The sequence below is a fragment of the Meles meles genome, chromosome 20 (assembly GCF_922984935.1).
Source record: "Meles meles chromosome 20, mMelMel3.1 paternal haplotype, whole genome shotgun sequence".
Taxonomy (NCBI): Eukaryota; Metazoa; Chordata; class Mammalia; order Carnivora; family Mustelidae; genus Meles; species Meles meles.
The window spans coordinates 10,809,392-10,836,800 of record NC_060085.1 but is presented as its reverse complement, the minus strand read 5'-3'; the positions used below and the strand labels follow the sequence as shown (position 1 = coordinate 10,836,800).

The following is a 27,409-nucleotide window of genomic DNA, read 5'->3' as shown; positions in this document are numbered from 1 at the left end:
TGTGGACTGAAATTAATGTTTCATTTGCTTGGAGTAATGGTGTATGCTGAAAATGACAGTGTACCTCAAGGGGCCTTTGTGTGTTTCTGCTCCTCTCTAGTAACCCTGCCTTGTGACCCATGTATACAAGTCCTGGCTAGCTTGCTGTAGGAAGAGAAAATACGTGGAGCAGAGCCCAGATGCACAAACAATGGCCAACCTAGACCAGCCTACCATCAGCAAGCCCCAACTTTGAGAACACAGCCAAGATTAGAAGAGCACTTTTAGATGAGCCACAGCTTACAGAAGCCTCATGAGGATACCAGCAGAGACCAAAAGATTTCCTCAATATAGTCCCCCATGCAATTTGAAAAGAAGCATTATATCATATCTTTTACATTTGGCATGGCTTGTCATGCAATAATCGCTGACTGATACAATAATCAACATAAACAGACCTGAAGATATTAGGAATAATCTACTCCTTCTTATTTTTTACACTTGTTCTGATATTTGGAAGGAGTATTCATAATGTCATGGTTATTCACGTTTATTTCAAATAACTGTGCTAAAAAGTGACTATCATTGAGATTCCCTTCTGTGTAACTGGTAGAGGTTGGAAAGACCTGTGTGTTTTTCCAGGAAAAACTTGTGGGACCCTCAGTCACAAGTTTCCCTTCCCAGAGCATTACTGGAGAGGAATTCAAGGTCTTGTCTGAGTCATCCTTTAGTCACAAGATTGAAGAGAGTTTAGAGCATAAAAAAGTAAAGAAATTAATGACAGAGTGAACAAACAAATTGTTCACTCACTCACCCTATAAGTTTTATGATAACATTTTTAAAGGGGGAGAATTTATGTTTAGGACAATCGATGAAGTAATATTTGTAGGCAAGACTTGAAATTTTCAATTAGAAACAGCAAAATCATCCAATTAAATAATACAAAATCTGCCACTAAATTCTTCACTCCAATTAATAGAGGCCTTTAAACATGGACACCAAATACCCCACAGTTCAATGTGTAGGTTTTCATTATCAAAAACATATTTTCTGCAATAAAATATGGTGTGATAGAAAATTTTACTTCATCGCATTTCAGGTCTTCTTTTATATCAAACCCATGTTAATTTGTTCATGCAAATTTGTTTTTTATATATTACTCTGGGAGGATGTTTGTCATGAGCAAATTTTGCCTTACTATTCTGTTCAAGGAATACTGTGGATGCTGAACTGACAAGGGAACAGGATCTTAATGAGGATCACAAAGCTCCATGACTAGCTAGAAACCAAATTCATAGGTTAAATTCTCTATTATCAAGAAGAGCATCTAAAGGTTGCCTCGGTGGCTCAGTCAGTTAAACATCTGCCTTAGGCTCTGATTCCAGGGTTCTGGGATCAAGACCTGCATGGGGGGGTCCCACTTTTTTCCTCTGCTCCCCTGTTACTATTCTCTTTCTCTCTCAAATGAATAAAATAATTATTTATTTGTTTGTTTGTTTGTTTGTTTTTGGAGCTGCAGAGAATACTGGGTTTTATTTACAAATATGTCTTCCTTCTCCTAATGTCCTCCATGGTATTCTTTATGTTTCACAGATAAAAAAATCTTTAAAAGAAAGAGCATTTAAGGCAGACACAGTAAAAAAAAAAATGTGATCTCAGAATTTCCTCTACAATAAAATCATAAAAATTGTCTCAGTTGCCAATGTAGTTTACTTCATAAAACTAGTACAGTTCATCACTATATGAGGCAAATGGGAATCTCCAAAATGTTTCTGATTCAAGGTTGGGACTAACTTTGGAAGCTAAGAAGACAAAAGGAAAAATTTTGAGTATTAGAAGGAACAGAAAGTTCAACAAAGGGACCTATTTAAATCTATAAAGATGAATTTTAGACAAATTGAAACTCCAAGATATAAATAGAAGACTTAAATTGTCCTTTCATGATCTGATTAAAGAATCACAATTTCTGGCTATTAGGCATTAATTCTTCAATTACAGGTATATGTGGAAAATGGGCTTTATGGCTTCCCTCTGAAAAATACATTAATAGCCTCCTTTATGTCTTTGTTCCTCAGGCTATAGATGAAGGGGTTCAGCATGGGTGTGACCACAGTGTACATCACTGAGGCTACCACACCTGAGTGGGAGCTCTGGGTAGCAGCAGAGCTAAGGTACACTCCTAAACTTGTACAATAAAATAAGAAGACAACTGAGAGGTGTGATGCACATGTGGAAAATGCTTTATATTTGCCCTGAACTGATGAAATTCTACATATAGAGGAAACTATCTTTGCATAAGAGTAAATGATCCCAGCCAGGGGAGCACCACCCAGAAGCAATGCTGCAAAGTACATCACCATGTTATTAAAAAAGGTATCAGAACACGCAAGTTGGATCATTTGACGCAGTTCACAGAAAAAGTGAGGGATTTCCAAGACTGTACAGAAGGACAGCTGCAGCACCATTAAGGTTTGTAACAAAGAATGCAGGGCGCTCATGATCCAGGACACCAGAAGCAGTAGTGAACAGAGTCGAGGGTTCATGGTGGCAGTGTAGTGCAGGGGGTGACAGATGGCCACAAAGCGATCATAAGCCATTACAGTCAAGAGGAAGTTGTCCAAGCCTGCAAAAAGTATGAAAAAGTACATCTGCATGATGCAGCTTTCATAAGTTATGGCTTTTCTCTGTGTTTGTATGTTTACCAGCATCTTGGGGATGGTGGTGGAGGTGAAACAGACGTCTACAAAGGACAGGTTGGCAAGGAAGAAATACATGGGGATGTGGAGGTGGGAGTCTGACTTGATGGCCAGGATGATGAGCAGATTCCCAAGTATGGTGACCAGGTACATGGACAGAAACAACCCAAAGATGAAGGGTTGTAATTCTGGTTCTTCCAAAAATCCCAGAAGAAGAAATTCTGAAATTCGTGTATCATTCTCTAGTTCCATGTAGTTAACATGACTAGCAAAATAAGAGAAAACAACATAACATAATCATGCATCACTATCCTGGGAGATACATTAATGTTTATATTCTGCATCAAGAAACTAATGTTTATAATTGTGTATGGAACACAATAAAACACTAAAAACTAGGAATAGAAGGAAACTATCTCAATATAAAGCTATTTATGAATAATCCACCCCAAGCATGATACTCCATGGGGATACAGTGAACATTTTCTTCTTTGATCAGGAACAAGGTATGGATGCCTAATTTCACAACTTCTACTCAACATAACACTGGAAGTTCTAGCCAGAGCAACAGTATGGGTTAGTTTGGTGATGGGTACTAAGGAGGGCATGTATTGCAATGAACACTGAGTGTTATATGGAAACAATGAATCATGAAACGCTACATCAACAACTAATGAAGTGCTGTATGGCAACAAAATAACATTAAAAAGAAAGAATAAATATAAAGAAATTGCATCCAAACTGGAAAGGAAGAATAAATTTATGTATGCAGATAGTGTTCTCTTATAGGTGGAAAATCCTAAAGATGCCACAAGAACATGGATGGAAATGATAAAAAATTAATTCAGCCAAGTAACTGGGTACAAAGCCAACTCAAAAAATCAGTTGCATTTCTACATACCAACAGTAAAAAACTGAGAAGGAAATAAAATAATTCCTTTTATGTGACATCCAAATGAATAAGACTATCACCTCACACTGGTCAGAATGGCTAGTATAAAAAAGATAAGACATAATAAGTATTGGTAAGGATGTGGAGAAAAGGGAACTCTCATGCATTGTTGATGGGAATGCAAAATAGTATAGCCACTGTGGAAACAGTATGGAGGTTCCTCAAAGAATTAAAAGGAGCAATACAACATGATCAAGAAATTCTTCTACTGGGTATTTACCCAGTGAAGACAAACACACTAATTCAAAATTAAATATGCACCTATTTCTTTTGTAGCATTGATTACAATAGCCAATATATTGAAGCAGACCTGGTTTCTGCTGATAGATGAATGGAAAAGAAGATGCGGTATACAGATATAGATAGATATAGGTATACATACACACAATGGAATATTATTCAATCATAACAACGAATGAGGTCTAGACATTTGCAACAACATGGGTGGATCTAGAGGGTGATATACTAAGTAAAATAAGTCATATAAAGAAAATATCATATGACCTCACTTATATGCATAACCTAAATACAGAACAAGTGAACAAACAGAAACTTAAATACAGAGAACAAACTGGTATTTGCCAGAGTGTAGGTTGGAGGGTAGATAAAGTGTATCAATTGCTACAAGTGAGATCTTACTATTTGTAAATTCATGGATAAATGTAGAGGGTGTAATGCTAAGTAAAGGAAATCAGTCAGAGACAGACAAATACATGATTTTACTTATATTTGGAATTTAAGAAACAAAACAAATGAACAAAGAAAAAAGAGATGAACAAAACATCAGACTCTTCAAAATAGAGAATAAACTGGTGGCTGCCAGAGGGGAGGTGAATGGGGTGATGGGTGAAATAGATGAAGGGGATTAAAATACACTTATCACTATGGACACTGATAAAGTTTAAGATTTATTGAATACTGTATCATACACCTGAAATTAATATAATACCAAATGTCTTTATACAGAAATTGAAAATAGATTTAAAAAAATACAAAAACTCCCCCTGAAGTCCTTAAAATGACCAAAGATCCCCTAAATAAATAAATAAGTGTGTGTGTGTGTGTGTGTGTGTGTGTGTGTGTGTGTATACACAAAATCTACAGAGATAATCATCTTAATGATGGCAAGAAACTGAGAAGGAAGAAATTATACATTAACTAATAGAATTTAAAACATTTTATGCCCAAAATGTTTCCATTATATGAAATATGCACATTCAATAGAGAAACAGTAGAATTTAATAGAGAATTCAATAGAGAAACAGTAATCTGTAAAATTATTTGAAATGCGACAACTGTAGAAAATAGGCATATAATATATGAGCACATAACAATAACGAGCAAATCAAAGTGGTAACCAAATGTATGAATTTGTTCAAACTCACTAATTGTTTATGAAAACAAGAAGAAATTCTTTCCATTCCCATCAGTCTGTCAAAAGACTTAAAGAGCTGTCACATCATTTGGGATTGGAACTTTTAAACAGGTAGCAAAGTGTTACATTTTTCATAGAAGAAATATGATGCACTATAACATTTGGGGGAAATAATATGAAAACAGCTCTAAGTAATAAGAATACAGGCATGCATTACTAAACTCAGGGTTTCTCAATCTCAACACTACTGACATTCTGGCTCAGATCATTCTCTGTGATGCAATTTGTCCTGGACATTGTAGGATGTCTAGAACATCCTTGGCCTATAGTGACACCTCTCCAATCTGATAGCCTAAAATGCTTCTGGGCATCACTCAGTGTTCCTGGAGGACAAAATTGCCCCCAGTGGAGAACAAGCATTTTAACTCAATCTCAAAATATTTTTTTATAATTGATATAATAGCAATTTAATGATAAAAAATATTAAAAAATCCTCAAAAGTGTAGATGACACAGCCACACCTTGAAATACTATGCAATCACTGAAATAATGAATTAATATTATACTGGTTGATGGAGGCAAGTCCGTAAGGTACTACTGGGGGAGATAAGCTATTAAAAAAAAAAAAAAGAGTGCACCATAGTTAAAAACCATTTACAATGTCCATAAGATTCCATTCACGAATTTGTATAAAGTGTATGAATTAGGGTACCTGGGTGGGTCAGTTTCTTAAACATCTACCTCTGGCTCAAATTCTAGGGTCAAGGTCCTGGGATCCAATCCAGCATCAGGTTCTTGAGCAGGGAAACTGCTTCTCCCTCTCCCTCTGACCCTTCTCTCTGCATATGCTCTCTTGCACACTCTCTGTCTCTATCAAATAAATAAATAAAATATTTAAGAAAAATATGTATGAGGACACCTAGATGGCTCAGTGGGTTAAGCTTCTGCCTTCAGCTCAGGTCATGATCCTAGGGTCCTGGGATAGAGCCACCCATAATGCTCTCTGATCAGCAGGGAGCCTGCTCCCCCACCCCTGCCTGCCTCTCTGCCTACTTGTGATCTCTGTCTGTCAAATAAATAAATAAAATATGAAAAAAAATAAAAATAAAAATATGTATGAATATTTTATGTGCATAATATAGAAACATACTATTTTTTGAGGAAAAGAGAGAGCAAAGAAGCTAAGTGGATGAGGGACAGGGGGAGAGGCAGAGAGAAACTCAAGCAGGCTCCATAATCAGCCCAGAATCTGACTCAGGGCTCCATCTCATGACCCAGAGATCATGACCTGAGCTTAAACCAAGAGTCAGACACTCAACTGACTGAGCTACCCAAGCATCCCTAGAAACAGAGTTTTTAAAACAAGCAAGAGCTTATGGAGCAAAGGATAACAGTAGGAGTGAGAATAGGTTAGACATGGAGCTATCTCAAACAACAGTCTGAAACAAAATGACAATCTAAAACTAATTTTCTAGATAAGCATAAAATAGTATTAATGTAAAGACATCAACATGGGTCACTAATTCAAGATTAAGGTGCTAAAGACTTGGAAACAAGGGCACATGCCTGGCTTAGTTAGTAGAGAGTACAGTTCCTATTCTTTGGCTTGTGAGTTTAACCCCCACATTGGGCATGCAGGTTAGTTTTTAAAAAACATAAAAACATAGAAATAAAATAACATAACCAAAAAAGTGGGCATGAAGCATTTCCTAAACTGATGCTCTCATCTCCTATAGATATGTATTAACTCATATTTATTTAGGGAAAAAGGTTAATGTTAGTTAAATGATTAAAAAAATGATGGCTTCAGGTGAGGTTAGTTTGAGAAATAGATCTAATCACAAAGGGCCAAAAGGTAGAATAGGGAATAACAGAAATGTGAAGATATGTTGTTGGAATATGTATTATTAATTCAAACGATGCAGAAAAACTTTCTACACTTACATATGGAAGAGGGGGAAGATAATATGGCCAAATGTTAGGTTTGAGCACACAATATATTAACTTTACTACTACTCTTGAATACATTTACACATATGTAAAGAAACTGAAGTTCAAGTAACAAAGCTGATAGGAAAACTCTAATTCTTATGTGTAGAAAAATGGAATAAAAAACAAGAATATAGGGGCGCCTGGGTGGCTCAGTGGGTTAAGCCGCTGCCTTCGGCTCAGGTCATGATCTCAGGGTCCTGGGATCAAGTCCCGCATTGGGCTCTCTGCTCGGCGGCAAGCCTGCTTCCCTCTCTCTCTCTCTGCCTCCCTCTCTGTCTACTTGTGGTCTCTCTCTGTCAAATAAATAAATTTTAAAAATCTTAAAAAAACACACAAGAATATAAACACTCCAAACCCACCAAACAAAAGCACAGAACTGGCACAGACAATTTGTAATACAAAAGCAAACATCTGAGGAAACCGCAAATATCCTCACCAGTAAGAAAATAATTGCAATGTGAAGTTTTTTTTTTTATATTCCCCTTCACTTATTACATTTTTTAAATTGCTTAGAATGCGAAGCATGAAAAAGGACACTGTGAAATGTGTGTCTCATGATCCATTCGTCTGGATCTTTCTCATCAATATGGGAACACATTCAAATTTTCCCTGGCTTAAGAGAATAAAAGGAATGCTCTCACTTGATTGCATATCCCTCACAGATAATCACTATATCTCTATTACCCTTAATTACAAAGATTCTTGGACTTGTGTTCTACTCTTATTGGGACCACTTTATGCACTCATCAACATTCTTCCCTCACCACTAGTTAATTCTCAACAACCTCCTCTTCATGGCTGATTTCAATGTTTTCTTTTTAAGATCACAAATAAATATATTCATTAATTATTCAAGCAAGCCAAAAACCATACTGATGTCCCATTTCTGGGCAGGGCTGGGTTGGCTCTCAGGTGGCTTCAAGTAAATGTCTTCACCCTTCTACTCTCTCTGGCCCTTTCCTGCAGTATCTGCTGGATATTCGACTCACCTGTATTGGGGTCTCTGTGCAAAAGTCTGAATTATTCCCTCAATGCTGGATATTTAAGCCCTGTTCTCAAACAGTACAGCAGGAGTCTCCTACCCAGACTTAGGACTCCAGAAGAAATAACTGTCCCAATCAGTCCAAGGTTGCGCCTGATGAGGGACAACAGCAGGAGATATTTACAGCTCCCTACCTGCCCTTAAGCATAATTCCCTCCTGTTACTCCAACGCCTGGGCACATCATCCCCATGGGACATTGCTTTGGAGAGAAGCACTTTTTTCCTGTAGTTACCTGTTCCCAAGAAATCAGCTTATGACTTAGGTGAATCCAGTTATTACTCTTCCCTGAACTCACCTGCATCCCACAGAGCTAAACTCCTAGCACCTTATCACAACCCTGAGTTAAAGATTTCCCCAAAGTTAAGAGTGAAGAATTTTTCTTTACTAGGCTCCTTGGGTTTCCCTAATATTGATTCATGGTGGGACACAGCACTGATATCTCCAGTAGATTGCTATTCTGCCCTTCAACAAGGTGAAGAAATGTATTCCTTTGACATAAACCCATGAGAACTACAGTCCTTGGCCCCCATGTCACTTTTGCCCAATCAGTTAAGAGTTCAATGCTTTAAGATAAATTAAGAGCTATTGTTTTGTCTAAATTTATAAAATACTTTAATAATTAAAAAAATATATAGGTATAGAGCTTCAGGTTCACAAGATGAAAAGAGTTCTAGGGATTGATGGTGGTATCAGCTGCACAACAATGTGAATGTAATTCATTCCCCTGAACTATGCACTTAAAAATGGTTAAGGGACACCTGGGTGGCTGGCTCAGTTGGTCCAGCCTCTGACTCGAAATCTCAGCTCAGGTCTCAATCTCAGTGTCTTGAGTTCAAGCCCCATATTGGACTCCTCACTGGCCATGGAGCCTACTTAATAAAGTAAATAAAAATAAAAATAAATGGTTAAGAGTTGGGTGAAAGAGATCGTTGGAATTGAGGAGTATAGTTGCCCTATGATCACAGGATGATGTATGGAAGTATTGAATCACTAAATTGTACACCTGAAACTACTATTATGCTGTATGTTAACTAAATGGAATTTAAGTAACAACTTTAAAAAGAGTGTACTTAATAAGTACTAGGAAATGTGTAGAATTGTTGAATCATTATATTGTACCCTGAAATTAATAAAGCACTGTAGGTTAATTTTACTTTAATTTTAAAATCTTTAAAGAAAAAAAAGGAGGAGAGGCAAGATGGCAGAGAAGTAGGAAACCCTGTTTCAACTGTTCCCCTAAAGTGAGGGACTACCAGAACACTCTGAACATCCATGAAATCAGCCTAAGATGTAAGATTATACACTTCTGGATCTCTATGGGGCAGACATTAGTGGAGAGGTAAAGCAGAGTGGGAATGATCAGACTGATATTGGAGGATAAGTAGAAGAGGGAGGGAGCCAACAGAAGTGACCCATTGGAAAGCAATACCCCACTACAAAAGTACCCTGTGGTAGGGGACCAATATTAACCTGGAGTCTGGTTAAAAGGGCTCAAAAAGTGCAAAAGATCTTAAGGGGCAACTGGTGGAACTGGGCGGTCATGGGCATGGGCCTAGGCCTATGGACCCAGGGCAGCCACCAGCAGCAACCACATGTGCCAGAGTGTGGAATGACCTCCAATCCATGGTTTCTGAGCCCCTGGCTTTCAGATGCTTGTACCACCACTTGGCTGGCTGCACTACCACCCCTCATAAGGGAGTCTGATGGGCGCTCTCTAGAACAACACCCTTTTTGTGCTCTGTGCACACTGCCTGACCAGGGCCTGACCTCACTATGCACCCGTGCCTGAGACAGCTTGGTACAGGCACCAGCTGGCATTCTCTAGGACTGTGGGCCTCTGCCACCAGTGGGGAGGGTCTGGATGCTCTCAGCCCGCACCTGGGAGAACACAGTGTGATCTCTGGTCATAAGAGATGTGCCTTGGCAGTGGCAGCCTTCTGTGACCTGCATAACAGTGGGGTCTGAGCATATCTGCATGGGCCTGGACCCCAGATATCAGTACTGGCAAAGGCAACCACCAGAAGTGGGCTCCCTGGAGCAATATCACTCATGGTTTTAGTAGCATGGGGGTTCAGAGACAAGTGGGTGCCTCAGGGGACCCCTGAGACAGTGGCTGGGGGTATGTACCGCCTCTGGGAGGTTGCATTGTGAGTTTGCAGAGGGAGAGTCTCTGTGCTCTGGACTACCCAGAGGGGAGCAGATTGAGGCTTCTCTCTGAGGTAGAGGTCGGGTGCAGTTTGCATTCCACCAAATCTCCAAAAAGCTGCAAAAAAAGCCATCAAGGAATGAAAACCCCCAGAGAACAAAAGCCTGAAAAACTGGTTTCCACAGAGCCCAGCCCCTTGAAAGGTGTAAGGATGACTCAATCCAAGCAGCACTGACTGAAAAACAATGTGCAGGCCCTTTCCACAGAAGGCAAGCCAAAAGAACAAGAGGACAACCACCAAAGGGTCCCCCAAAAATGTAAAACCCCAACATCAGAGGAAAACAAATATTAATATGACAGTATTGCCCTAAAACTTCCATAATTAATAGATAAAATATTTTTAATTCGTTCTCACAATTCTTGTTTTTTTAACCTTCATAAGATTACAAATAGTGATTTAATATAAGATATTCCATAATAACCATTTTTTAAAATTTTTCAGCATAACATTATTCATTATTTTTGCACCACACCCAGTGCTCCATGCAATACGTGCCCTCCATAATACCCACCACCAGGCTCACCCAATATCCCACCCCCCGACCCCTTCAAAACCTTCAGATTGTTTTTCAGAGACCATAGACTCTCATGATTTATCTCCCACTCCAATTTCCCTCAACTCCCTTCTCTTCTCCATCTCTCCATGTCCTCTGTGTTATTTCTTATGCTCCAAAAATAAGTGAAACCATATGATAATTGACTCTCTCTTCTTGACTTATTTCACTCAGGATCATTTCTTCCAGTCCTGCCAATGTTGATACAAACGTTGGGTATTCATCCTTTCTGATGGAGGCATAATACTCCATCGTGTATATGGACCAAATCTTACTAATCCATTCATCCATTGAAGGGCATCTTGGTTCTTTCCACAGTTTGGCGACCGTGGCCATTGCTACTATAAACATTGGGGTACAGTTGGCCCTTCGTTTCACTACATCTGTATCTTTGGGGTAAATACCCAGCAGTGCAATTGCAGGGTCATAGGGAAGCTCTATTCTTAATTTCTTCAGGAATCTCCACACTGTTCTCCAAAGGTGTTGCACCAACTTGCATTCCCCCAACCATGTAAGAGGGTTCCCCTTTCTCCATATCCTCTCCAACACACGTTGTTTCCTGTCTTGCTAATTTTGGCCATTCTAACTGGTGTCAGGTGATATCTCAATGTGGTTTTAATTTGAATCTCCCGGCTAGTGATGAAAAACATTTTTTCATGTGTCTGATAGCCATTTGTATGTCTTCATTGGAGAAGTGTCTGTTCTTATTTTCTGCCCATTTTTTTGATATGATTATCTGTTTTGTGTGTGTTGAGTTTGAGGAGTTCTTTATAGATCGTGGATATCAACCTTTTGTCTGTACTGTCATTTGCAAATATCTTCTCCCATTCCGTGGGTTGCTTTTTGTTTTGTTGACTGTTCCTTTGCTGTGCAGAAGCTTTTGATCTTGATGAAGTCCCAAAAGTTAATTTTTGATTTTGTTTCCATTGACTTTGGAGGCATATCTTGAAGGAAGTTGCTGTGGCTGATATCGAAGAGGTTACTGCCTATGTCATCCTCTAGGATTCTGATGGATTCCTGTCTCACACTGAGGTCTTTTATCCATTTCGATTTTATCTTTGTGAACGGTGTAAGAGAATGGTCGAGTTTCATTCTTCTACATATCGCTGTCAGTTTTCCCAGCACCATTTATTGAAGAGACTGTCTTTTTTCCACTGTATATTTTTTCCTGTTTTGTCAAAGATTATGTCACCATAGAGTTGAGGGTCCACATCTGGGCTCTCTACTCTGTTCTGCTGGTCTATGTGTCTGTTTTTATGCCAGTACCATATTGTGTTGGTGATCACAGCTTTATAATAAAGCTTGAAATCAGGTAACATGAAGCCGACGGTTTTATTTTTGTTTTTCAACATTTCCTTAGCAATTCGGGGTCTCTTCTGATTCCATACAAATTTTAGGATTATTTGCTCCAGCTCTTTGAAAAATATCGGTGGAATTTTGATTGGAATGGCATTAAAAGCATAGATTGCTCTAGGCAGTATAGACATTTTAACAATGTGTATTCTTCTGAATCAAGAGCATGGAATGGTCTTCCATCTTTTCATGTCTTCTTCAATATTTTTCATGAGTGTTCTATAGTTCCTCGAATACAGATCCTTAACCTCTTTGGTTAGGTTTATTCCCAGGTATCTTATGGTTCTTGGTGCTATAGTAAATGGAATCGATTCTCTAATTTCCCTTTCTGTATTTTCATTGTTAGTGTATAAGAAAGCCACTGATTTCTGTACATTGACTTTGTATCCTGCCACGTTACTGAATTGCTCTATGAGTTCTAGTAGTTTGGGGGTGGAATCTTTGGGGTTTTCCGTATAAAAATCATGTCATCTGTGAAGAGAGAGAGTTTGACTTCTTCCTTGCCAATTTGGATACCTTTTATTTCTCTTTGTTGTCTGATTGCCAATGCTAGGACTTCTAATACTATGTTGAACAAGAATGGTGAGAGTGTGCATCCTTGTCGTGTTCCTGATCTCAACGGGAAGGCTGCAAGCTTTTTCCCATTGAGGATGATATTTGCTGTGGGTCTTTCATAGATAGATTTTATGAAGTTCAGGAATGTTCCCTCTATCCCTGTACTTTGAAGCGTTTTAATCAGGAACGGATGCTGGATTTTGTCAAATGCTTTTTCTGCATCAATTGAGAGGACCATGTGGTTCTTCTCTCTTCTCTTCTGATTTGTTCTATCACATTGATTGATTTGCGAATGTTGAACCAAACTTGTAACCCAGGGATGAATCCTACCTGGTCGTGGGGGATAATCTTTTTAATGTGCTGCTGGATCCTGTTTTCTAGGATCTTGTTGAGAATCTTAGCATCCATATTCATCAGTGATATTGGTCTGAAATTCTCCTTTTTGGTAGGGTCTTTGCCTGGTTTGGGGACCAGGGAAATGCTGGCTTCATAAAAGAGTCTGGAAGTTTTCCTTCTGCTTCAATTTTTTGAAAGAGCTTCACGTGAATAGGTGTTATTTCTTCTTTGAAAGTTTGGTAGAATTCCCCAGGGAATCCGTCAGGTCCTGGGCTCTTGTTTTTTGAGAGGTTTTTGATCACTGCTTCAATCTCGTTACTAGATACCCGTTTATTCAGGTTGTCAATTTTTCCTGGTTCAATTTTGGGAGTTTATACTTTTCCAGGGTGTTTCCATTTCATCTCCGTAATAACCTTTTAACTTGAAATTTTTCATGCATATACCTGTTTTCCGTTTTCTTTTCTTTTTTTTTACATTTTTTCCCATTTTATTTATTTTTTTCAGCATAACAGTATTCATTGTTTCTGCACAACACCCAGTGCTCCATGCAAAACGTGCCCTCCCTATTACCCACCACCTGTTCCCCCAAACTCCCACCCCTGACCCTTCAAAACCCTCAGGTTGTTTTTCAAAGTCCATAGTCACTTATGGTTCGCCTCCCCTCCCCAATGTCCATAGCCCCCTCCCCCTCTTCCAATCCCACCTCCCCCCAGCAACCCCCAGTTTGTTTTGTGAGATTAAGAGTCATTTATGGTTTGTCTCCCTCCCAATCCCATCTTGTTTCATTTATTCTTCTCCTATCCCCCTAACCCCCCATGTTGCTTCTCCATGTCCTCATATCAGGGAGATCATATGATAGTTGTCTTTCTCCGATTGACTTATTTCACTAAGCATGATACCCTCTAGTTCCATCCAAGTCGTCGCAAATGGCAAGATTTCATTTCTTTTGATGGCTGCATAGTATTCCATTGTGTATATATACCACTTCTTCTTTATCCATTCATCTCTTGATGGACATCTAGGTTCTTTCCATAGTCTGGCTATTGTAGACATTGCTGCTATAAACATTCGGGTACACGTGCCCCTTCGGATCACTATGTTTGTATCTTTAGGGTAAATACCCAGTAGTGCAATTGCTGGCTCATAGGGTAGTGCTATTTTCAACATTTTGAGGAACCTCCATGCTGTTTCCCAGAGTGGTTGCACCAGCTTGTATTCCCACCAACAGTGGAGGAGGTTTCCACTTTCTCCACATCCTCGCCAGCATCTGTCATTTCCTGACTTGTTAATTTTAGCCATTCTGACTGGTGTGAGGTGATATCTCATTGTGGTTTTGATTTGTATTTCCCTGATGCCGAGTGACGTGGAGCACTTTTTCATGTGCCTGTTGGCCATCTGAATGTCTTCTTTGCAGAAATATCTGTTCATGTCCTCTGCCCATTTCTTGATTGGATTGTTTGTTCTTTGGGTGTTGAGTTTGCTAAGTTCCTTATAGATTTTGGATACTAGCCCTTTATCTGATATGTCATTTGCAAATATCTTCTCCCATTCTGTGGGTTGTCTTTTGGTTTTGTTAACTGTTTCCTTTGCTGTGCAAAACCTTTTGATCTTGATGAAATCCCAATAGTTCATTTTTGCCCTTGCTTCCCTTGCCTTTGCCGTTGTTCCTAGGAAGATGTTGCTATGGCTGAGGTCGAAGAGGTAGCTGCCTGGATTCTCCTCAAGGATTTTGATGGATTCCTTTCTCACATTGAGGTCCTTCATGCATTTGGAGTCTATTTTCGTGTGTGGTGTAAGGAAGTGGTCCAATTTCATTTTTCTGCATGTGGCTGTCCAATTTTCCCAGCACCATTTATTGAAGAGGCTGTCTTTTTTCCATTGGACATTCTTTCCTGCTTTGTCGAAGATTAGTTGACCATAGAGTTGAGGGTCGATTTCTGGGCTCTCTATTCTCTTCCATTGATCTATGTGTCTGTTTTTGTGCCAGTACCATGCTGTCTTGATGATGACAGCTTTGTAATAGAGCTTGAAGTCCGGAATTGTGATGCCACCAACTTTGGCTTTCTTTTTCAATATTCCTTTGGCTATTCGAGGTCTTTTCTGGTTCCATATAAATTTGAGGATTATTTGTTCCATTTCTTTGAAAAAAATGGATGGTATTTTGATAGGGATTGCATTAAATGTGTAGATTGCTTTAGGTAGCACGGACATTTTCACAATATTTATTCTTCCAATCCAGGAGCATGGAACATTTTCCCATTTCTTTGTGTCTTCCTCAATTTCTTTCATAAGTACTTTATAATTTTCTGTGTATAGATTCTTAGCCTCTTTGGTTAGGTTTATTCCTAGGTATCTTATATTTTTGGGTGCAATTGTAAATGGGATTGACTCCTTAATTTCTCTTTCTTCTGTCTTGTTGTTGGTGTACAGAAATGCAACTGATTTCTGTGCATTGATTTTATATCCTGACATTTTACTGAATTCCTGTACAAGTTCTAGCAGTTTTGGAGTGGAGTCTTTAGGGTTCTCCACATATAGTATCACATCATCTGCGAAGAGTGATAGTTTGACTTCTTCTTTACCAATTTGGATGCCTTTAATTTCTTTTTGTTGTCTGATTGCTGAGGCTAGGACTTCTAGTACTATGTTGAATAGCAGTGGTGATAATGGACATCCCTGCCGTGTTCCTGACCTTAGCGGAAAAGCTTTCAGTTTTTCTCCATTGAGATTGATATTTGCAGTGGGTTTTTCATAGATGGCTTTGATAATATTGAGGTATGTGCCCTCTATCCCTACACTTTGAAGAGTTTTGATCAGGAAGGGATGCTGTACTTTGTCAAATGCTTTTTCAGCATCTGTGGAGAGTATCATATGGTTCTTGTTCTTTCTTTTATTAATGTGTTCTATCACATTGATTGATTTGCAGATGTTGAACCAACCCTGCAGCCCTGGAATAAATCCCACTTGATCGTGGTGAATAATCCTTTTAATGTACTGTGGAATCCTATTGGCTAGTATTTTGGCGAGAATTTTTGCGTCTGTGTTCATCAAGGATATTGGTCTGTAGTTCTCTTTTTTGGTGGGATCCTTGTCTGGTTTTGGGATCAAGGTGATGTTGGCCTCATAGAATGAGTTTGGAAGTTTTCCTTCCATTTCTATTTTTTGGAACAGTTTCAAGAGAATAGGAATTGATTCTTCTTTAAATGTTTGGTAGAATTCCCCTGGGAAGCCGCCTGGCCCTGGGCTTTTGTTTGTTTGGAGATTTTTGATGACTGTTTCAATCTCCTTACTGGTTATGGGCCTGTTCAGGTTTTCTATTTCTTCCTGGTTCAGTTGTGGTAGTTTATACGTCTCTAGGAATGCATCCATTTCTTCCAGATTGTCCAATTTGTTGGCGTAGAGTTGCTCATAGTATGTTCTTATAATTGTCTGTATTACTTTGGTGTTAGTTGTGATCTCTCCTCTTTCATTCATGATTATATTTATTTGGGTCCTTTCTCTTTTCTTTTTGATAAGTCTGGCCAGGCGTTTATCACTCTTATTGATTCTTTCAAAGAACCAGCTCCTAGTTTCATTGATTTTTTTCTATTTTTTTTTTTTTTTTGGTTTCTATTTCATTGATTTCTGCTCTGATATTTATGATTTCTCTTCTCCTGCTGGGTTTAGAGTTTCTTTCTTGTTCTTTCTCCAGCTCCTTTACGTGTTGGGTTAGGTTGTGTACTTGAGACCTTTCTTGTTTTTTGAGAAAGGCTTGTACCGCTATATATTTTCCTCTCAGGACTGCCTTTGCTGTGTCCCATAGATTTTGAACTGTTGTGTTTTCATTATCATTTGTTTCCATGAATTTTTTCAGTTCTTCTTTAATTTCCTGGTTGACCCATTCATTCTTTAGAAGGATGCTGTTTAGTCTCCATGTATTTGGGTTCTTTCCAGCTTTCCTCTTGTGATTGAGTTCTAGCTTCAGAGCATTGTGGTCTGAAAATATGCAGGGAATGATCCCAATCTTTTGATACTGGTTGAGACATGATTTGTGACCCAGGATGTGATCTATTCTGGAGAAGGTTCCATGTGCACTAGAGAAGAATGTGTATTCTGTTGCTTTGGGATGAAATGTTCTGAATATATCTGTGATGTCCATCTGGTCCAGTGTGTCATTTAAGGCCTTTATTTCCCTGTTGATCTTTTGCTTGGATGATCTGTCCATTTCAGTGAGGGGAGTGTTAAAGTCCCCTACTATTATTGTATTATTATTGATGTGTTTCTTTGATTTTGTTATTAATTGGTTGATATAGTTGGCTGCTCCCACGTTAGGGGCATAGATATTTAAAATTGTTAGATCTTCTTGTTGGACAGACTCTTTGAGTAGGATATAGTGTCCTTCCTCATCTCTTATTATAGTCTTTTGCTTAAAATCTAATTGATCTGATATAAGGATTGCCACCCCAGCTTTCTTCCGAAGCCCATTAGCATGGTAAATTGTTTTCCACCCCCTCACTTTAAATCTGGAGGTGTCTTCGCGTCTAAAATGAGTTTCTTGTAGGCAACATACTGATGGGTTTTGTTTTTTTATCCATTCTGATACCCTGTGTCTTTTGATTGGGGCATTTAGCCCATTAACATTCAGGGTAACTATTGAGAGATATGAATTTAGTGCCATTATTAGTCTGTAAGGTGACTGGTACTGTATATTGTCTCTGTACCTTTCTGATCTACTTTTAGGCTCTCTCTTTGCTTAGAGGACCCCTTTCAATATTTCCTGGAGACCTGGTTTGGTGTTTGCAAATTCTTTCAGTTTTTGTTTGTCCTGGAAGCTTTTTATCTCTCCTTCTATTTTCAATGATAGTCTAGCTGGATAGAGTATTCTTGGCTGCATGTTTTTCTCGTTTAGTGCTCTGAATATATCATGCCAGCTCTTTCTGGCCTGCCAGGTCTCTGTGGATAAGTCTGCCGCCAATCTAATATTTTTACCATTGTATGTTACAGATTTCTTTTCTCGGGCTACTTTCAGGATTTTCTCTTTGTCACTAAGACTTGTAAATTTTACTATTAGGTGACGGGGTGTGGACCTATTCTTGTTGACTTTGAGGGGGGTTCTCTGCATCTCCTGGATTTTGATGCTTGTTCCCTTTGCCATATTGGGGAAATTCTCTCCAATAGACCTTCTGCTCCCTTCTCTGTTTCTTCTTCTTTTGGAATCCCAATTATTCTAATGTTGTTTCGTCTTATGGTGTCACTTATCTCTCGAATTCTCCCCTCATGGTCCAATAGCTGTTTGTCCCTCTTTTGTTCAGCTTCTTTATTCTCTGTCATTTGGTCTTCTATATCACTAATTCTTTCTTCTGCCTCATTGATCCTAGCAGTGACAGCCTCCATTTTTGATTTTTAATAGCTTTTTTGATTTCAACTTGGTTAGATTTTAGTTCTTTAATTTCTCCAGAAAGGGCTTTTATATCTCCAGAGAAGGTTTCTCTAATATCTTCCATGCCTTTTTCGAGCCCGGCTAGAATGTTCAGAATCGTCATTCTGAACTCTTGATCTGACATATTACCAATATCTGTGTTGATTAAGTCCCTAGCCTTTGGTACTGTCTCTTGTTCTTTTGTTTGTGGTGATTTTTTCCGCCTTGTCATTTTGTCCAGATAAGAGGATATGAAGGATCAAATAAAATACTAAAAGGGTGGCAAAGACCCCAGAAAAATGCGCTGTAACCAAATGAGAAGAGACCCCAAATTGTGGGGGGGAGAAAGGGGATAAAAAGAGGTTCAGAAAAAAAAAAGAAAAAAATTTAAAAAATGAAACAAAGAAAAAATATATATATTTAGATAAACTAGTCAAAAAACGTTAAAAAAGAAAAGGGTAAAAGTTTTAAAAAATTTAGCAGAAGAAGAAAAAAGAAAAAAAATTGAAAAAAGAAAAAAGAAAAAAAAAATTGAAGTAGCCGCAAGACTAAAGAATCATGGGGAGAAAGCCATGAGTTCTGTGCTTTGCTTTCTCCTCCTCTGGAATTGTGCTGCTTTCTTAGGAGTTGAACCTACTTTCCTTGATAGATGAACTTCGTCCTGGCTGGATATTTTGTTGATCTTCTGGGGGAGGGGCCTGTTGTAGTGACTCTCAAGTGTTTTGCCCGAGGCGGGATTGCACCGCCCTTACCGGCGGCCGGACTAAGTAATCGGCTCGGGTTCGCTTTTGGGAGTTTCTGTTCCCTGAACGCTTTCCGTAGAGTTCCGGAGGACGGGAATGAAAATGGCGGCCTCCTAGTCTCTGGCCTGGAGGGGAGCCCGGGTGCCCACTCCTCAGTGCGCCCCCAGAGGAAAGCACCCAATCACTCCCGTATCCCCAGCCTCTAGCCGCGCTCCGAGCTCACCCAGCCCGCGACCAGTTCAAGGTAACCCCGAGCTGAGAGTTCAGTCCTCAGCTCTGTCTCTGCAGCCGGCTTCTCCGTTCTAATAGCTGCGAGTTCTGCGACACTCTGACACCCCCGATCCTTCTGTGACCCTGCGGGACCTGGGGCCACGCTGACCCCACGTGGGCTTCACCTCTGGAGCAATGTCCCTCAGTGGAACAGACTTTTCAAAGTCCTGATTTTGTGCTCCGTTCCTCCGTCGCTTGCCAGGAGCCGGCCCCTCCCCCCGCAGTCTATCTTCCCGTCGTTTTAGATTCACTTCTCCGCCAGTCCTACCTTTCAGAAAGTGGTTGATTTTCTGTTTCTAGAATTGCTGTTCTTCTTCTCTTTGATCTCCCATTGGATTTGTAGGTGTTTGCAATGTTTAGATAAGCTATCGAGCTGATCTCCTGCTACCTGATATAGTTTCAGCCTGCTACTTCTCCGCCATCTTGACTCCTCCCCTCTCTTTTCTTTTTTAATATACATATAGATATAAGCTTCAAGTTTATCCTTTGTCCCTAATCAATACTACTCCTATTTATAAACCAGTTTTAACCTCCCTTTATCTCTTAAAAGTTGAGTTAAGAAGAACTTAAACAATTAGAACTTACACTAATATTTGACATTCTTCTTTGATTTCCTGGTTGATCCAAACATTCTTAAGCAGGGTGGTCTTTAGCTTCCAAGTGTTTGAACTCCTTCCAAACCTTTTCTTGTGGTTTAGTACCAGTTTCAAAGAATTGTGGTCTGAGAATATGCAGGGAATAATCTCAATCTTTTGGAATCTTTCAATCCTGATTTGTGACCCAGTATGTGGTCTCTTCTAGAGAAATTTCCATGTGCACTCGAGAAGAATGAGTATTCTGTTGCTTTAGGTTGGAATGTTTTTTATATATCTATGAGGTCTATCTGGTCCAATGTATTATTCAAAGCTCTTGTTTCATTGTTGATTTTCTGCTTGTATGATCCGTCTATTACTGAGAGCGGTTTGTTCAGATCCATATTATTAATGTATTCACATCAATTTAACTCTTTATTTTGATTAACAGCATGTTTATAAAGTTGGCTGCTCTCATATTGGGGGCACAAATATTTACAATTGTTAGATCTTCTTGGTGGATATACCCAATAAGAATGATGTAGTGTGAGTCAGGATGGCGGAGAAGTAGCAGGCTGAGACTACATCAGGTAGCAAGAGATCAACTCGATAGCTTATCTAAACATTGAAAACACCTACAAATCCAACGAGAGATCGAAGAGAAGAAGAACAGCAATTCTAGAAACAGAAAATCAACCACTTTCTGAAAGGTAGGACTGGCGGAGAAGTGAATCTAAAATGACGGGAAGATAGACCGCAGGGCAAGGGGCTGGCTCCCGGCAAGTGGCAGAGCAACAGAGCACAAAATCAGGACTATTAAAAGTCTGTTCCACTGAGGGACATTGCTCCAGAGGCTAAACCGGGGTGAAGCCCATGTGGGGTGAGAGTGGCCCCAGGTCCCGCAGGGTCACAGAAGGATCAGGGGTTTCAGAGTGTCACAGAGCTCACAGGTGTTAGAACGGAGAAACCGGCTACAGAGACAGAGCCTAGGATTGAACTCTCAGCTCGGGGTTACCTTCAACTGGTCGTGGGCTGGGTGAGCTCGGAGCACAGCTGGATACTGGGGATACAGGAGTGATTAGGTGCTGCCCTCTGCGGGCGCACTGAGGAGTGGGCACCCGGGCTCCCCTCCAGGCCGGAGACTAGGAGGCCGCCATTTTCATTCCCATCCTCCAGAACTCTACGGAAAGCGTTCAGGGAACAGAAACTCCCAAAAGTGAACCCGAACAGATTACTTAGTCCGGCCCCCAGTAAGGGCGGTGCAGTTCCACCTCAGGCAAAGACACTTGAAAGTCACTACAACAGGCCCCTCCCCCAGAAGATCAACAAAATATGCAGCCAGGACGAAGTTCATCTATCAAGGAAAGCAGGTTCAATACCTAAGACAGCAGCAGTATTCCAGAGGAGGAGAAAGCAAAGCACGGAACTCATGGCTTTCTCCCATGATTCTTTAGTCTTGCGGTTAATTCAATTTTTTTTTCAATTTTTTCCTTTTCTTTTTTCTTCTTCTGCTAAATTTTTAAAAACTTTTACCTTCTTCTTTTTTAATGTTTTTTGACTAGTTTATCTAAAATATATATATTTTTTCTTTTTTAATTTTTTCTTTATTTGTCTTATTTTAAAATTTTTTTCTTTTTTTTCTGAACCTCTTTTTATCCCCTTTCTCCACCCCACAATTTGGGGTCTCTTCTGATTTAATTACAGCGCATATTTCTGGGGTCGTAGCCACCCTTTTAGTATTTTATTTGATCCTTCATATCCTCTTATCTGGACAAAATGACAAGGCAGAAAATATCACCACAAACAAAAGAACAAGAGGCAGTACCGAAGGCTAGGGACCTAATCTACACAGACATTGGTAATATGTCAGATCAAGAGTTCAGAATGATGATTCTGAACGTTCTAGCCAGGTGTGAAAAAGGCATGGACGATATTAGAGAAAACCTACCTGGAGATATAAAAGCCCTTTCTGGAGAAATTAAAGAACTAAAATCTAACCAAGTTGAAATCAAAAAAGCTATTAATGAGGTGCAATCAAAAATGGAGGCTCTCACTGCTAGGATAAATGAGGCAGAAGAAAGAATTAGTGATATAGAAGACCAAATGACAGAGAATAAAGAAGCTGAGCAAAAGTGGGACAAACAGCTACTGGACCACGAAGGGAGAATTCGAGAGATAAGTGACACCATAAGATGAAACAACATTAGAATAATTGGGATTCCAGAAGAAGAAGAAACAGAGAGGGGAGCAGAACGTCTATTGGAGAGAATTATTGGAGAGAATTTTCCTAATATGGCAAAGGGAACAAGCATCAAAATCCAGGAGGTGCAGAGAACCCCCTCAAAGTCAAGAAGAATAGGTCCACACACCATCACCTAATACTAAAATTTACAAGTCTTAGTGACAAAGAGAAAATCCTGAAAGTAGCCCGAGAAAAGAAATCTGTAACATACAATGGTAAAAATATTAGATTGGCGGCAGACTTATCCACAGAGACCTGGCAGGCCAGAAAGAGCTGGCATGATATATTCAGAGCACTCAACGAGAAAAACATGCAGCCAAGAATACTCTATCCAGCTAGGCTATCACTGAAAATAGAAGGAGAGATCAAAAGCTTCCAGGACAACAAAACCTGAAAGAATTTGCAACCACTAAACCAGCTCTACAGGAAATATTGAAAGGGGTGCTCTATGCAAAGAGAGAGCCTAATAGTAGTAGATCAGAAAGGTACAGAGAAAATATACAATAACAGTCACCTTACAGGATAATAATGGCACTAAATTCATATCTCTCAATAGTTAGCCTGAATGTTAATGGGCTAAATGCCCCAATCAAAAGACACAGGTTATCATAATGGATAAAAAACAAAACCCATCAGTATGTTGCCTACAAGAAACTCATTTCAGATACGAAGACAACTCCAGATTTAAAGTGAGGGGTGGAAAACAATTTACCATGCTAATGGGCATCAGAAGAAAGCTGGGGTTTCAATCCTTATATCAGATCAATTAGATTTTAAGCAAAAGACTATAATAAGAGATGAGGAAGGACACTATATCATACTCGAAGGGTCTGTCCAACAAGATCTAACAATTTTAAATATCTATGCCCCTAATGTGGGAGCAGCCAACTATATAAACCAATTAATAATAAAATCAAAGAAACACATCAATAATAATATAATAATAGTAGGGGACTTTAACACTCCCCTCACTGAAATGGACAGATCATCCAAGCAAAAGAACAACAAGGAAATAAAGACCTTAAATGACACACTGGACCAGATGGACATCACAGATATATTTAGAAATTTTCATCCCAAAGCAACAGAATATACATTTTTATCTAGTGCACATAGAACATTCTCCAGAATAGATCACATCCTGGGTCACAAATCAGGTCTCAACCAGTATCAAAAGATTAGGATCATTCCCTGCATATTTTCAGACCACAACGCTCTGAAGCTAGAACTCAATCACAAGAGGAAAGCTGGAAAGAACCCAAATACATGGAGACTAAACAGCATCCTTCTAAAGAATGAGTGGGTCAACCAGGATATTAAAGAAGAATTGAAAAAAATAATGGAAACAAATGATGATGAAAACACAGCAGTTCAAAATCTGTGGGACACAGTAAAGGCAGTGCTGAGAGGAAAATATATAGTGGTACAAGCCTTTCTCAAGAAACAAGAAAGGTCTCAAGTACACAACCTAACACTACAATTAAAGGAGCTGGAGAAAGAACAAGAAAGAAACCCCAAACCTAGCAGGAGAAGAGAAATCATAAAGAACTGAGCAGAAATCAACAAAATAGAAACCAAAAAAAACAATAGAAAAAATCAATGAAACTAGGAGCTGGTTCTTTGAAAGAATCAATAGGATTGATAAACCCCTGGCCAGACTTATCAAAAAGAAAAGAGAAAGGACCCAAATAAATATAATCATGAATGAAAGAGGAGAGATCACATCTAACACCAAAGAAATACAGACAATTATAAGAACATATTATGAGCAACTCTCCACCAGCAAATTTGACAATCTGGAAGAAATGGATGCATTCCTAGAGACATATAAACTACCACAACTGAAACAGGAAGAAATACAAAACCTGAACAGGCCCATAACCAGTAAGGAGATTGAAACAGTCATCAAAAATCTCCAAACATTGATGCAGAAAAAGCATTTGACAAAATCCAGCATCCGTTCCTGATTAAAACGCTTCAAAGTACAGGGATAGAGGGAACATTCCGGAACTTCATAAAATCTATCTATGAAAGACCCACAGCAAATATCATCCTCAATGGGAAAAAGCTTGCAGCCTTCCCGTTGAGATCAGGAACACGACAAGGATGCCCACTCTCACCACTCTTGTTCAACATAGTATTAGAAGTTCTAGCAACGGCAATCAGACAACAAAGAGAAATAAAAGGTATCCAAATTGGCAAGGAAGAAGTCAAACTCTCTCTCTTCGCAGATGACATGATTCTTTATATGGAAAACCCCAAAGACTCCACCCCCAAACTATTAGAACTCATACAGCAATTCAGTAACGTGGCAGGATACAAAGTCAATGTACAGAAATCAGTGGCTTTCTTATACACTAACAATGAAAATACAGAAAGGGAAATTAGAGAATCGATTCCATTTACTATAGCACCAAGAACCATAAGATACCTGGCCAAAAACCTAACCAAAGAAGTAAAGGACCTGTACTCGAGGAACTACAGAACACTCATGAAAGAAATTGAAGAAGACACAAAAAGATGGAAGACTGTTCCATGCTCTTGGATTGGAAGAATAAACATTGTTAAAATGTCTATACTGCCTAGAGCAATCTATACTTTTAATGCCATTCCGATCAAAATTCCACCGATATTTTTCAAAGAGCTGGAGCAAATAATCCTAAAATTTGTATGGAGCCAGAAGAGACCCCGAAATGCTAAGGAAATGTTGAAAAACAAAAACAAAACTGGCGGCATCACGTTACCCGATTTCAAGCTTGACTACAAAGCTGTGATCACCAAGACAGCGTGGTACTGGCATAAAAACAGACACATAGACCAGTGGAACAGAGTAGAGAGCCCAGATATAGACCCTCAACTCTATGGTCAAATAATCTTCGACAAAACAGGAAAAAATATTCAATGGAAAAAAGACAGTCACTTCAATAAATGGTGCTGGGAAAACTGGACAGTGATATGTAGAAGAATGAAACGCGACCATTCTCTTACACCATTCACAAAGATAAACTCGAAATGGATAAAAGACCTCAATGTGAGACAAGAATCTATCAGAATCCTAGAGGAGAACATAGGCAGTAACCTCTTCGATATCAGCCACAGCAACTTCTTTCAAGATAAGTCTCCAAAGGCCAAGGAAACAAAAGCAAAAATGAACTTTTGGGACTTCACCAAGATCAAAAGCTTCTGCACAGCAAAGGAAACAGTCAACAAAACAAAGAGGCAACCCACGGAATGGGAGAAGATATTTGTAAATGACAGTACAGACAAAAGGTTGATATCCAGGATCTACAAAGAACTTCTCAAACTCAACACACACAAAACAGATAATCATATCAAAAAATGGGCAGAAGATATGAACAGACACTTCTCCAACGAAGACATACAAATGGCTATCAGACACATGAAAAAATGTTCATCATCACTAGCCATCAGGGAGATTCAAATTAAAACAACATTGAGATACCACCTAACACCAGTTAGAATGGCCAAAATTAGCAAGACAGGAAACAACGTGTGCTGGAGAGGATGTGGAGAAAGGGGAACCCTCTTCCACTGTTGGTGGGAATGCAAGTTAGTGCAGCCACTTTGGAGAACAGTGTGGAGATTCCTGAAGAAATTAAGAATAGAGCTTCCCTATGACCTGCAATTGCACTGCTGGGTATTTACCCCAAAGATACAGATATAGTGAAAAGAAGGGCCATCTGTACCCCAATGTTTATTGCAGCAATGGCTACGGTCGCCAAACTGTGGAAAGAACCAAGATGCCCTTCAACGGATGAATGGATAAGGAAGATGTGGTCAATATACACAATGGAGTATTATGCCTCCATCAGAAAGGACGAATACCCAACTTTTGTAGCAACATGGACAGGACTGGAAGAAATTATGCTGAGCGAAATAAGTCAAACAGAGAGAGTCAAGTATCATATGGTCTCACTTATTTGTGGAGCATAACAAATAATATGGAGGACATGGGGAGATGGAGAGGAGAAGGGAGTTGAGGGAAACTGGAAGGGGAGATGAACCATAAGAGACTATGGACTCTGAAAAACAACCAGAGGGTTATGAAGGGGCGGCGGCGGGGGGGGGGGGTGGGAGGTTGAGGAACGAGGTGGTGGGTAATAGGGAGGGCACGTACTGCATGGAGCACTGGGTGTGATGCCAAAACAATGAACACTGTTATGTTGTAAATAAGCAAATAAAAATAAATAAATAAATTTAAAAAAATCTCCAAACAAACAAAAGCCCAGGGCCAGACACCTTCCCAGGGGAATTCTACCAAACATTTAAAGAGAATTAATTCCTATACCCCTGAAACTGTTCCAAAAAATAGAAATGGAAGGAAAACTTCCAAACTCATTTTATGAGGCCAGCATCACCTTGATCCCAAAACCAGACAAGGATCCCACCAAAAAGGAGAACTAGAGACCAATATCCTTGATGAACACAGATGCAAAAATTCTCACCAAAGTACTAGCCAATAGGATTCCACAGTACATTAAAAGGATTATTCACCACGATCAAGTGGGATTTATTCCAGGGCTGCAGGGTTGGTTCAACATCCGCAAATCAACCAATGTGATAGAACACATTAATAAAGGAAAGAACAAGAACCATATGATACTCTCAATAGATGCCGAAAAAGCATTTGACAAAGTACAGCATCCCTTCCTGATCAAAACTCTTCAAAGTGTAGGGATAGAGGGCACATACCTCAATTTTATCAAAGCCATCTATGAAAAACCCACCGCAAATATCATTCTCAATGGAGAAAAACTGAAAGCTTTTCCGTTAAGGTCAGGAACACGGCAGGGATGTCCATTATCACCACTGCTATTCAACATAGTACTAGAAGTCCTAGCCTCAGCAATCAGACAACAGAAAGAAATTAAAGGCATCCAAATTGGCAAAGAAGAAGTCAAACTCTCACTCTTTGCAGATGATATAATACTATATGTGGAAAACCCAAAAGACTCTATTCCAAAACTGCTAGAACTTGTACATGAATTCAATAAAGTGTCAGAATATAAAATCAATGCACAGAAATCAGTTGCATTTCTGTACACCAACAACAAGACAGAAGAAAGAGAAATTAAGGAGTCAATCCCATTTACAGTTGCACCCTCAAACATAAGATACCTAG

The 27,409-nt window shown here is 39.3% G+C and overlaps 1 pseudogene; it reads right to left on the bottom strand.

Annotated features, from left to right (window-relative positions):
• Positions 1-1,997: 1,997 nt before the first annotated feature.
• Positions 1,998-2,980, bottom strand: LOC123932684 (annotated as a pseudogene).
• Between the last annotated feature and the right edge of the window lie 24,429 nt (positions 2,981-27,409).